Source organism: Diachasmimorpha longicaudata, chromosome 4, assembly GCF_034640455.1.
Source record: "Diachasmimorpha longicaudata isolate KC_UGA_2023 chromosome 4, iyDiaLong2, whole genome shotgun sequence".
In the NCBI taxonomy this organism is placed as follows: Eukaryota; Metazoa; Arthropoda; class Insecta; order Hymenoptera; family Braconidae; genus Diachasmimorpha; species Diachasmimorpha longicaudata.
In genome coordinates this window covers 628,281-642,408 of record NC_087228.1, presented here as the reverse complement: position 1 = coordinate 642,408, position 14,128 = coordinate 628,281, and the positions used below count along the sequence as shown (strand labels likewise).

Here is a 14,128-nt window from a genome sequence, read left to right as displayed (position 1 = left end):
AAATTGTCGTAGAAAATGAAGCGATATAATTCAACACCTCGGTAATGAAAATTTCTCAATCGATTATCATCGAACGAAAATTGCTCCGTGAAATGATAAGAGAATATTCATTCCCCTCCAATTCTCTTCAGGTCCTTTCCCATCGAGGGCCGTCAAATTGATAATATCCACTGTGAAATTGTAATCGTCCCTCCTTCGATGCTCCGCTTCGTCGAGGAGTATTAATTCGCTTACGATGCCTCGATCGGGCCAGAGCTGGTTCTTCGCCTGCCGCCACACCCCCAAGATTTTACCGTAACAACGGGCGCGTTCAGTCCGCGGAAAATTCAATAAGGAGATACCGACTTGCTCGAGGGAGGTTGAAAAAAATCTCACCGGATATACCTCTTGTGCGATGTCCCCTCTTCCCTGAGTCTCTCCGCTATCGCTTGTTCCTTCCTTCCTCCGTCGAATATTGAAGCTCGTCCATTTATAAACTTTGATCGGGTTTTAATTCCTCACCCGTGGTAAAGAAAAAACCCCTCCGATGGAGGGGGTTAGCAAGTTTTTTTCCCCGTAACTGTTTCCCCAAAAGTTGAAATTGAAAATCGTCGAGGGATGAAATATTGGGGGAATGTAACACTGAAAATTCAAGTACCCTCCCTCGTTGGTATTTTAATTCGTTCTTTCTGGAGGACGGGATTATCAGAATTACACTTTTTCCGGCGTTGATGGGTGGTTACAAGGGTGTACTGAGGTCATTTTGACTGTTTCCATTGTAAAAAGCACGATGCACCAATAATAGCAATTATTGTTATAATTTCTGGGAATCTATTGGGAATTTTGGAGGAGCTAAACCTATATGTTCGTGAGGCTATATACAATATGACAAGTTATATTAAGTGTATAATGCAACGAATAAGAATAAAAGCTATTTGAAAATGGTGGTTCACAATAGTGATGGTTGATTATATAAAATCTGTATAAAAAAAGAAATTCCACATCTACTTGATATTTTTCCCGGAAACGCTACCATCTTTTCCACAAATAAAAAAACTCAAAATGACATTTGAAATCTTCTGGGGATCGTTGACGCATAAACTCTTCGGCTTTGCAAATACACAAGGTAAAAGGAGGTACAGAAAAAAAAATCGTAATCGCAGTTTTACGAAATCGTTAACTCTTAGTTGAAAGCCCTTCGCAGAATTGCGGAAAGGGTGGAAAAAAAAGAGTGAGAATGGGTCTGGAGACTCCTGGTGGGAGGTGCGAGAGGAGATTGGATGGAAAATGGGGGGAAAAAAAAGAGCGTGTATACCTCGACGAGACCAAGTAGATGACGAAGTTGTCGACGACGACGTTGGTTACCCGACTGCATACCGGTAAACGTTCGGTGTACACCGTCAAGGGCTCATTGTGCCACATTTTTAATTTCCAGGTGGATGAACCTTCAGTAGTGGTATATAAGGTCCTCTCACCAGCCCCTACTCCTTAACCTCTCCCACGTGTACTTCGGGAATTACGTCACGCGTGATAAAGTTCTCGTCGTCGGCATATAGTCCCACGTATGTTATAAAACACTTGGGTGAGAGAAATTGGAGTGATTTTTGTCCAAGAGGGTAAAAAGAACCATTAAGCTTAAACATTTTGAACCATCAAAGGAGTTTTACCAAAGAGCCACAAGGAACAAGGAAAATAAAGAATAATCACTAGTGAGTTCAAGTTGCACTCGATTTTAACAGTTCATGAAACACATGAAACAAAACAATTCGATCAAACGATCATCGGAAGACGGCTATAGATTATAACCTCAGTGCTTTTATACTCTGATTCATCCCGCTGGGCATTTCACGGGGATTGAACACAAGACATTTTGCACCCAATAAATAGATAGGCCCGACGGGGCGTTAGACATGACGATGGGATCCTTATTATAAACTCTAACTAGCTGGCACATACCATCAACTGGTTACTACGATACTTGATAGGATTCCTAACCGATGGTGCGGACAATCCTATTTCCACCTCCTTCTCCTTTCTCCTCCATCTCCCTGGAATCATTCACCTTGTCTTGGGGGATATAATAGTCGAATAGTTTCATCGACAAACGTTGCTTTGTTTTCTCGATCCACATATACCTTCACTCAAAATTATCCGACGATCAACTCAGCTGAATTGAGAATATTCATCATTTATCGTCATCTCTCAATGGAGAAAATAATAAATTCGTTATAATTCTATGATAAAGAAAATTGAATGATGAATATTTACTAAATTTCATTCATTAACTTTCACATTCTTCACAAATAATTATTATTACGATTCTCGAGGGTTCCGACTTCACTTCGAAGACGGTATCTGCTATGAGAAGAACAATTTTTACTTTGATCCGAAACAGAGGCCATCAGTAAGTATTGTCCCCCAACATAATATTAGCATTTGGGCAATTTCATCTGCCAACCGTTCAAACCGCCAATGAAAGACGATCACATGCATCAATCCACCGCTCAATGCCCAACTACAATGACCCTACGAATAATAAAAAAAATCACACACAAATGAACTGAAAGACAATACTTCGGGTCCAGGTACAAGATCACGAGTAACCGCATGTTATGGCCCTTCTTCCTCATCTTCAGATGTTCCACGATTTTTTAACGTATTCAAATTGTGTACACACACGTTTCGCATACGCTGTTGAATTTCAAGGTCTCCTTACAGCCCTGTCTCTCTTTCTCTTTCTCTCTCTCTCTCTCTCTCTCTCGTGCACTCCCCGGGTCCATCCTGAATACGCCCACAAATTTATCATCGAGTATAATTCATTGAAGCGTCAATGCCGTGGCATTTGAATATGAAAAGAAGGAGCCGAATAGGTAAATGGGGGTAGAGTGAGAAAATACGGCCATGTGGAGAGCAAGAAGCGGCTATTCCCCTCCGGAGCACGAGGCCCAAGCCTCCTCTCAGAGAGGAGATGCCAGCCTTCGATTATTTAATCGATTCAGACTATTCAGAAGGGCTACTGGGATGTTTTTTTGTTTAACTTCCTGCCGATTCTTGAAGCCATCTGAAACTTCCTCTCGATCTGCATACACGTTCATAAATATCATTCAACATCTACCGAGATCTTCGAGCCACTCTATTGTTTTTTTCCACATTACACGGAGAGGAAAAAATACTTTTTCCAAATGTCGATTTGGTCAAGAAAGGATATTAAAGATAGCCTGATTGCCAATCGTACTGATTAATCGATGCCCAATTAATATTTTCGTCATCACGTGCGTCGATGAGATTAGTCGATTATAATAGCGAACGAGCAAAAATGTGCAAATAAGACGCTCGAAGTGTATCAGCATTTATTGTTGCGTTCCGTAATATATTTATTATTTACTAAAGTGATTATTGCTGCTCAATTTATTCCCTGCATGTCCAAGATAATCACTTCAGAGAAATATTTACTTTCAAAATAGTATTTCCCTACTCTAGAGGATCAGTATTTTGTACATGATCTTGAATGAACTGCAATAAAAATTATTCATTTCTTCGAAGTTTCTGATTTTCTTGAGGGACGAATTTCAATGAATTATTTAATGCTCATACTTATTGCAAGACTTTATAATTGAAATTATAAATAGTTGCTTGAAGTAAATGGATATTATGCAAAAACAATTTTTTTTCCCCGTGTGATTGAGCATAAAAAAAAAACTGATTTAACTCGGTCATTTCAACTGCAATAACACACTCGGTCGTAAATAAAACGTTGAATTGATGATCAGAAGGATATTGCTGTGACGAATGTACTCGATGTGGTTTTTATCTCCCTAGTAAAAATTGGGTTAACCCGACAATTCGTCTCTCTGTAAATACAACGAATACGATCGCCAGTACAGTGTTACCAACATCTAGCCATATGATATACGAGTTTTAGGGGAGTATATATGGGAGTGAAAAGTTTTTGGTGGATTTACTAGGGTTCACACACTCCCTGTGGCTTTTGCTAAATTTAACGGGAGAATGAAACTGATCGCTCTAGTCCTCTTTCCATTGTTGGTCAACGTCAATGGAAACTCGGAGCATCAAGGACATGTTGAGTATCATCCCCTCCTCGTTGGCTCTGTGAGTATATCAATTGCGTGGAATTTAAATCAAAAGATTTGTTATAGATCGCTGCTGAGTCGAGTGAAGGACACAAGTTGATGGACATTTTGAGAAGTTTACCGGGAAAAATAACGCATGACTACGTGCCAGCAGCGCATGCTGAGGTTGACATGAATGATTCAGGTGTAGATGACACGGATGGAGATGTAGATGAACTGACAGCGAGGCTTATGATCGATCCAATGAGTGACAATGGTCTAGCGACAGCTGAGAAACTCTTCCAGCCCCTGGTCGATCAGCTGAAGCCAATGCTAGATAAATTCGTGACATTAGTATCGGGCACCTGTTTGGAAGATGTTGTGCATTTATTGATAACAATTTTTCAAACTGTCATGAGAAATATGATGCCTCTCGCGGCGATAAAGGCCCAGAGAAAATCTTGATCGCAAATCGTCGATTGCGGGAACGTGTATTGGAACGTGACGGTGATTGGAAATAAAACATTGGAAATGGGGTCTTGATTTCTCGTGCACATTGTGATTATAACATTAATGAATGTGTTGAGATTGCCGATTGACAGCCGTTGGCATGATCGCGTTATGTTGCCGTAAGCGATATTGAAAGCTGTGGAACCGGTGTAGGCATCTCACCCCCTCCATCTGCATCCATATACGCCCGCAATTACCTTTACCCTTAATTATCTATCCAATTAGCCCGCAGCTATTATGATTAAACCTGTGCTGGTAAGTTTATAATAACAATTAGTCGCCATCGACCGAACTGAGTAGTGTGCGACGTGCAATACTCCCTGCACTCCTATTGGTCCTCTAATCGGAATATGCTTTGGTCTCTTTACGATGTGTGAATAAAGGCACACTGAGAGGGAAATATAATTCTACCAATTCAATATTTTTTTGATTATTTTTCCCACCCAAATTTCAGCCAATAGAATTGCACCATTTGTTGATATTTTGTATAGCCTACCTCGAATATCAGCGATTATTTTTCCCATCCAAATCTTGGCCAATAGGATTGCACCATTCGACGTTATTTTGTATAGCCAACACGGTATTTCAGCGGAAATTCTTGGAAATTTCACTGGAAATTTTGCATGTTGCCTATATAAAAAAAAAACAAATGATGAAGTAACCCTCAATTGTATCTGACAGATTAAATGGCAATTCGTTGAAGATTATGTCTCATGGTGCAATTCTATCGGCCAACATTTGGATGGAAAAAATAATCCCCCGAATACCACTCGAACTTCGAAATTATCTGATATTTCCCTCAAGGTTCCCTACAAACAAATAAGCTCATTAAGTTTTCCAGAAAAATCACTCGCGCTTCGCGCTCGTGATTTTTAGACTGGAAAACTTGACACGTTCATTTGTTTGCAACGAACCTATCGGGAAATATCCGATAATTTCGGAGCTCTTGTGGTATTATATGCGATAATTTTTTGAATATTTTGGTAAACAAACGACACTTAACCAAATAAACCTCTTTTCATGTCATGGCACAATTCTCTTGGCCGAAATTTGGATAGGAAAAATAATCCCCTGAATACCACTCGAGCTTCAAAATTATAGAATATTTCCCTCTAGGTTCCCTGCATACAAATGAAGTCGTCAAGTTTTTCAGGAAAAATCACTCGTGCTTCGCACTCGTGATTTTTTAGCCTGAAAAACTTGACTCCTTCATTTGTTTGCAACGAATCTATCGGGAAATATTCGATAATTTTGAACCACTTGTGGTATTATATGTGAAAAAATTATATTTTTCTCTCAGTGCATGTAAGGTTTGATGTTTTGCACTTTCAGAAACTCCTTGCCGGTAAAAAATTGTCTAAATTATCATGAGAATGTCAACTTGGTAAAAAAAAATTCGGGAGAATCCATTTTTGAAATTTTAATTACCTAGATATTCATTGGTGCACGGAGAGAAATATTGAAGGAAAATTATGTATCTATTTCGAAATTCTCATGGAATTTTTCCAGAAACTTTCGTAATTTTTGGCTAAATCAATTATGAAAAACTACAATACTATCGCGAAAAATTTCCCCGATAATGGATGAGCCAACTACGAGTTCCGTAAATTTTACGGACTGTTTCTCGCCGTGTGGCAGTTGACAAGTGGACACCATTAGGAATTTGTTCATTTGTCTGTACTGATTGCAATTGAGTACTCAAAATAGGGGGTTTAAATTGAAATTATTTACGACTAAAAATTCAATAATTTCATAGTCCTATTCCAAAATTGAAAAATAGACAAGAAATAAAATAATACAAATGAATAATATCATCGATATCTGAAGAACTATTCAATGGAATGTGCCATAAATTGAGAATTTCCGATTCGCTATATGTTCTTATAGAATTCAGAAAAAAATCGTGAGTGCAAAAATGATCAACTCCTTCTACTGTCATTAACATTACACTAGCCATTGAAACATTTTTCCTTTAGGGCCTAATTCGATTTAGATTCAGTACAGTCTTTTAAATATTTACAAATAAATTTTGTATATCTTTTAGCAGTTGCAGCTGCAAATTTTTCAGTGGTAATTGGTTACATAGTTGGATTTATTTAGTTTGTCAACTAACTACTGTCTTAGGTCTACATATTTAGGAAAATGCCAAAAGACGTGATGAAATGTTTGACTTGATGTTCCACAGGAGCAGCTGGGATCATTGATTATTCCAACGCCTTTCAGGGAGGCTACCAAGTGGTAATGATTGGCGCTAAAAAGATTGACAGTAATTATTGTTTCTCTAGGAACTTTATCATACCAAGTTTTAGCAGTGTGTCTCGGTAATAGAGCTGAAAGAATGCTGGCCCTTTTTTCTTTCTGTCACTGGTTGTCAGCTCTATAATTTTAGTGAACGTTTTGAGAGGCTACCCAATCTTGAAGTTACGGTGCTGTTCGATGCTGAGATCAATTTGACGTCGTTTTAAAGTCAACCGAATTCACTGGAATCAGGTGAGTTTAATCGAAGGGTCAATCAAATGAAATCACTGAAATCACGTCCCCCTTCCAATGAACGAAATAATAACTGAATTCATCTAAAGTCGACATTAAAATGAAGTTATGGTGTCACTCAACTTGGTAGTAAGGAGTCCAATTCCTCAGGAAGTTTCTGTGTTGCTCTGATGTCATTCCACTCTTTTATACCGCATTGTTGAAACATCGATTTAATAAGTGCAACGAGAATGTGGAGATGCACTCGTAAGTCATTGATGCATCGTTATGATCTCTAATCTAAAAAAGTATGAATATAGGTAACTCCATAACTGAGGGGGAGAGAAGTCCTCGTGATTATTTGTATTTCGAGATGTCCCGGGATCCTCGAGTATTCACAACTGCGTACTTCGTATCACGACAATAATATCCATGGCCTGGGTTATCATGTATAATGATGAGTGGCGGGAAAATACAAACGAATATACCACGAAGTGACACCTCTCAATGACACTCGTGAAGCCAAAGTCAGGGGTAAATTTGATGGTTCACCTCGGAATTCTGATAACGTCGATTCTTTGGGTCAGGTCGTTGAACACTTGTGGAAATAACAACGGACTGGTGAATAACTCCCCCTTTCTTTTTTAATGAGACATGGAAAAAAGAAAATGAAGGAGGCATATCACTGCTTCATTCTGCCCATTATTATCCATTTTTATTATTAATCCTCTGCGTACGTACGCACAGCTTCTCTACCTCTTCTTTTTCATGTTTATTTTTATCGCTTTTTGTGTTTTAATTTCAACTTTTTTTCGTCCGACTAACCACCGCCGTCTGGCTGACGCAAGGATGGGGAGGGGTGTTGCAATGTTTTTTCTCGCAAATGATACCGGAAAAAGTTGAACTCTAATGAAGTGAATTTAATACCCTCACTGCCCACCAGAATCACGAATCATTCTGAAAGATGAGACTCTTAAATTTTTAGGGAATTTTTTTTTCTTTCTTTCACGAATGTTTCCAGCGTAATCGGTTTACCTCGTGTTTATTAATTAAATAAATTTTATGGAGATTATTATATTTGAGAAATGAAGAATGTATTATGAAATAGTAGCATTGCCATCTGCAAACGTTAACGAAATGAGAAAAATATATATTTTTCTCAATTAATTTCAAATCTCATTAACTCTGTTTCATGGAGTTTTTTTAATTTTATTCTGTAACATTATCCAAAAAGTGGGAGACTTCACTTCTCTCCGAAAGCCCTCATTTTTCCCCCCACATTTAATCTCAAAATTTACACGAGTTTGGAGATCGTTAACGAAGTTACAGATTCGTCTGTAATCAAGGTGGAATAGGTATGTTGGAGCGTTTGTGCAGATATTCAATACGCAACGCTGGTGTTAGCATTCGCCAATGTTATTCATATATTCCGCCCGTATTTCCATGCTACCCGATGGACGCATGTTACCATTCCAGGTTGTATTTCCCAAATCCTCCCATCACCACCACCACCACCAACGGAGAAAATCCCCCTGTCCATTATATATTTCTTGTCTTGTCACCCCGGAGCATTTTCAAAATTTATCATGCCCCAATTTATCCCAGATAAAACCAACAATTAACCTCTCCGTTAATAAAAAATCCATTGAGACCGAGAAACAAGAGAAATAAATTGAATTGGTGCCAGAGTCATTTTCACGTGTGACAGCCTAGAGAATTCAGGGAGCGGAGATAAAGTTAAAGATTCCAGGGTTGATAGGGTGGAAAGGGAAATTGAAGAAACGAGTATCGAAGAACAATTCTTTCTACCGAGAAGAAACGCAATACAACACTAAACACCAAAACAGGGATCCGGAGTATCGCAGTGAGAGGATGAAGGGATGGAGGGAAAGGGGGTAGTTTGTCTTGGCCCATTAGGAGGAATGCTAGTTGGCTGCGTTCTTTTCCTTTCTCCTCAGTCAGGGGGATGATAGCGATAGAGGGTGAACACGATGGAAAGAAGAGAGGAAGCGGTTGTTTTATGGCTCAGCATCTGTTCGACGATCGTCTCGTTCCGATACCACTTTATCCTCGGCGTTAGCCATTTCCTAACTGTTTGCGAAACAAGCTCACTATCCTTCGTGCCTGGTGCGCCTGCTACAAAGCTTAAATCCAAGACACACTCCAAGCCTGTTTGTTGGAGAAAACCACCTCTCTCTTTTCCTCTGTACTTACCTAGTTGCCTCTTTGACTCGCTAACGTCTTTGCTTGTCCCATACGTCTTCTACTGTTGGTTCACTTTCTCACTTCAGTTTTACCTACAGTATTGCCTCTTCGTGTCTTTGAAATTTTCCATCTTCATTTTGGAGCCTTGATTTCAGTGCCCGCTCGCCTTCGCTGAAAGCTTTCCGCTTCTCCCTCTCATATCTCATTGTTTTTTTCTTATGTGGGATTGATGAAAAAATAGAGAATGTGTGGTTGTATAGTTAGGCACGAGTAAGAATGCGATATGAGGCTGGCGATTAAATGTTCAAGTCTCTTTACACGAGAAGGTTACTTTTATTTTGTATATTTATCTGTAGTTCAAGGAATGTATGAGAGTGAGAATTCAGAAGACCTCATTGAAATTGAAGAAGATAAATGAGTGCATTCCAAGTTTGGGGAATTGAAGTGACTGGTTGACTCTATTCTATTTGAAATATAAATAAATTAATCTCTACCTCTCTATGATCTTGATCCAACAATTATTTCGGGAGAAGTTGGATTTAAATGGCTTCCAGATTTATGAATACGGTCGCTCCCTAGAATCAATGAAGAATATTCGATAAATTGCTTTCCAAGGTGGTTGTGAAGATGTGGAGTGTTGATGGGGTGCTGAAAGAAAAGATACAAATGGCCCGGAACGAATTGCTTCTTTTCAGGAGGAAACGAGAATGGGGTGAAGTGCTGCTAGGAGAACTGAACAGTTGTTGAGAATAAAGTATTGGGTTGGCAATGTTCGATGGGGTTGGCAGAAGAAAATATGAGGTATGATCGGTTAATGCTTATGTAGGATCAATATCAAATTAAAGGATAAATGATTAATTTATTTTATGAAAGTTACAGAACATTATAAAATCAAACACAGTAAAAATTATCTTAGGAGGATGACAAAAGTATCCTCACGCGTCCGCAGTCAGGTCACAACTTAAACTAAACTCATTCCGCAGCTCACACCCAAAAATGCACTGTCTTCTGTCCCTTTCTTTTATTACGCGTTTTTCTTCCCTGAGTCCTTCAACAATGCAGGGTCTGTTCCATGAGTAACCCCACATGGCCGGACAACACTCACCATTATCCTAGAAAAAATCCTCAAAACTCGAAACACAACTAACACAGATCTCTCATGTTCGAGACACACGTCTCCTTTTCCTCGCATTCCTTATTTTGAACAAAACACATAAATTACCTTAAAATCTTAACGTCTAAACAAATCTTAACGTCCACTAGAGTTAAAATGTTCATTCACACGTGCGCAAATATCTAATATAACAAAGCACTCACTCATTCATTCTTTATTTATTTCACACATTCCACACTTATATTGGCCATATTATTAGATTTTTTCTAACATTACGCCACGGCTGTGTAAAAATTGTTAATGTTACCTTTCCTCTTCAATCATATCGGACTTTACCTCAGGAGCTGTACCCCACGTAAGGAATCTCCTGATGAGCAACCGAAATCATGGAAAACACGATGTGATTTTGCCATCGAGTGATACCATGACTTGAAGAGTGGGTAGTCCCTCGTCACATCGTATGATTTTGCACGCACAAACGAGAATTAAGTCGCGCAAAAATAAGCGAAACATAAAGATTGGGGATAGGTTGGGGGAGGTTGGAGGTACCGCACTCAGCTAGCATCATTATTCGAGGGGTAAAATTGAAAAAGAAAAGAGCTGAGAACGTTGTGCATACTTCCGGAACACTTCTCATTCCGCACTTCGAGTGTATCATCAAGCGCTGAAGATGAAAGATGAGCCTGGGCTTGCATAAAAGCTATTCCCAAATGCCGGGCATGAAGAATCTTTAAAAGAAACACAAACACCCATGCACGACATGTACAACGGTCCAGCCAGTCTCTTATTGGACCTACCACCCCTTCTATTACACATATACGGAATACGCAGTCAATAGATAATACCCCGAGTACTTCCAGTCGAAAGAGAGAGGAGAGGGAGAGTTGGAGCTGAATGAATGCTTCGTACCGAAGATCAAACAGCAACCTAAACTGCTGTTTGTTTTTCATCACGCCCTGATCTTTTATGCAGCCGACGGTTTTATTCAGAATTTAGGTTAGGTTACCCTTTTCTGATAGAAGAAAATATATGGCTGCGAGGACGGGCTTTTGTATAGAACCAAAAACCAAGGTATATATCGACTATGATGCTCTTTATGCGGGATAGAAAAATCTGGAGGTTCAAAGACTATATTATTCAGGACGCATAAACAACCTGCTTATTTATGCATAAACGTATGCCAGAAAATTGGAAGAAGGGATTCTATAAAGTTTTAATAACCAATATTGGAATCTTTGAAAAAAACATTCTATTTATCCGCAAGATCACGTTTTGAAATGGCATTATACATACTGAAATTTTAATATTTCAATGAAATAACCAAGGAAATTGTTAAACAGTTTGAATATTCAAACAGAAATTTCCTTGCATTTGTCACTTGACCGACAGATTCCATAAAGTCATGATTTGTTCTTGAATGGACTTCCAATTCACAAGATCGAGAATTCGATTTCCACTGTCATTTTGTATTCTTACGAGACTGAATGGACACGCTGCGTGCCCCATTTATATTTCCCGCCTTAAACACATTGACCAATGAGGAAAAAGACTTAGGCATGAAGTTAGCTGATGTCCTATGTGGCTAATTTAATTTATGTGCTTTCTTTTAATAGATTTATGAAAATACAAGCACAAACTGTTTCGTATTTGTTTAAAGTGCAATTCCAGAGTTTGGTTTAAACTATTGCTATTTTTCATTTTACATACATCATGTTTCTTTTGAAAATCAAGTATTTTTGGTCTTTTAATTACCAGCTGTTAGATATTTACATATCTCTTCGCAGTACTTATGGTCAGAGGCATCTGCCAAATGTTCCCGTAGCCCATACTTTTGAGCAATTAAATTTCATTAAGTTCGCAATTAATTTTGAACTGTCAATTATCACTTAATTTAAAAGGGATAGCAGTGTTAAATATGAACACTGAATTCTTTTTTGTTGTCTAAAAATATTTTATATTGTTAGAAATATAGCTAATAGATCAATTCTCGAACTATCGACAATCGCTTTCAATTACTTTTCGCCATCGATTGAGTAATATATTACTAACATTACGCAAGAAATTTGCAGTTTTTCAAAGACATGAGTTATTATTCATTTTTACAGTATTTGGGATATTCTAAAGCAATAAATTTTTCGAAACAGCTAACAATAAAACAAAGCAAACGAATTGACATTGATTCAGGAGAATATTGCTTGGGTACTATTAGAATAAATATTGCTTTGGGTTTCACTCGTTTCTTCTGTCGGTGCATCGCATTTTCGATAATTATCTAACAATGAATTCCTGAAAAACTATTCTCCCCACCGTACCTTATTTTCTCCCAAAAATGATGACGATCTCTTCCCTCATCGCGTTAATTCCTCATCCCCTTAACCCTCTACCTCCGAAAAAAACAAAGGAAACCCACCAGTATTACAATTTCTACTGATATCCGTTCATTTTTATAGCCCCCAGAAATATATAAAACTGTCTCATCCCCAATTCAACGTATGAGAACGGGAATGTACCGGTGCCGTTTCTACCGTATACTCAGCCTCTCATATACGGCTTTCCGCGTTATTCCCATATAGACAAGCATTATCTTCGTGCATAATGCATACACACACGCGCACACAGAGCCACGAAGTACTCACTCCCTTCTTTACATCCCCTTTCTGCCTCCTATCCAACCTCCCCCCTCCCCCTCCCCCCTTTCCTCTTCCACCTACTACTACCCCTTCGCTTTTCTACTTCCTCACACCCCACGAATTCTCCGACTAGCAGCGAGCCGAGAGGGGGTGGAGAACCCCTCTATATATATCCCCAAGTATTTCGTGTTATTTTATTGTGTTGCAACTCAATAGTATCTGTATCTTCACCTCCTCTCACCCCCCCCCCACACACACACACCACCCTGGCCATATTCGTATTGCCTATGCTGGTATTTCTTCCACACTTGTGTAAAACCACCAGCCACCCCTTTGGTCCAACTCCCAGCCTTTTCCTGTGTACTTACAGTTTAAGTTTGAATGTAGTGGAGGGGGTGAACCTCCCGAATGGCCAACACATACTCACGAATTCGCGACGTCGTACAGGTTTTCGGAATACACAGGGTGAGAGCACATGCAGATACACAAACTACCCCCTTCTGCGGGCCCCCTTTTAACCTCGTGTACTTAGCATTAAGAATTCAACGCAGGGGGATCACGTATTATTGCTGAGGACTCCAGGCTACCGTCGTACATGTATTTATCGCGGCAATATTCCCGAAGAATAATACACTTATGACTGGTGCTCTCCTTAATTGATGAGGTCAGACTTTTTGCATGTGCATTGCACAAGCCATTGTTCTCACACGCATAAAGAGACATTCTGGAGGGTATTTGTTGGAAAGATTTTTTTCACCAACTCGAACAATCGACCCGTTGTCAACCTCTCAGGGAATAACGGAAAACAATCGGGTTGTTTATAACCCAAACAACCCCCTAGACACAAGGGTCTGGTCTTTGGGGCTGACCTCTAACCCTGGACGAACCAAGGGTGTTAGGAACTGAATAGTGAAATTATGACTAATTCTCATAACGTAATAAATTTAATTTAGATGGGTCTGTAATAAGATCAAATTGTTTTTGCTCTTTTGAATGACGGAACGTTTCAGATTTGGGTCAATTTTTTGACGTGACATGAGCCGCCTTCTACTTGTTAGACTAAGATCATTCTGACTCGAACACATGTGCGATGACAATGACATCTGATTGGTCAGTGCAAATTACAGGACGAAAATCCTGACCAGCCGTAT

The 14,128-nt window shown here is 39.1% G+C and overlaps 1 long non-coding RNA gene across 1 annotated transcript; it reads left to right on the top strand.

Moving 5' to 3' along the window:
* The first annotated feature begins 3,639 nt into the window (after nucleotides 1-3,639).
* Nucleotides 3,640-4,592, top strand: LOC135161112 (uncharacterized). Its single transcript, XR_010298699.1, has 2 exons — nucleotides 3,640-4,059; nucleotides 4,137-4,592. It is a non-coding gene; the product is annotated as an uncharacterized LOC135161112 (long non-coding RNA).
* The last annotated feature ends 9,536 nt before the right edge of the window (nucleotides 4,593-14,128 follow it).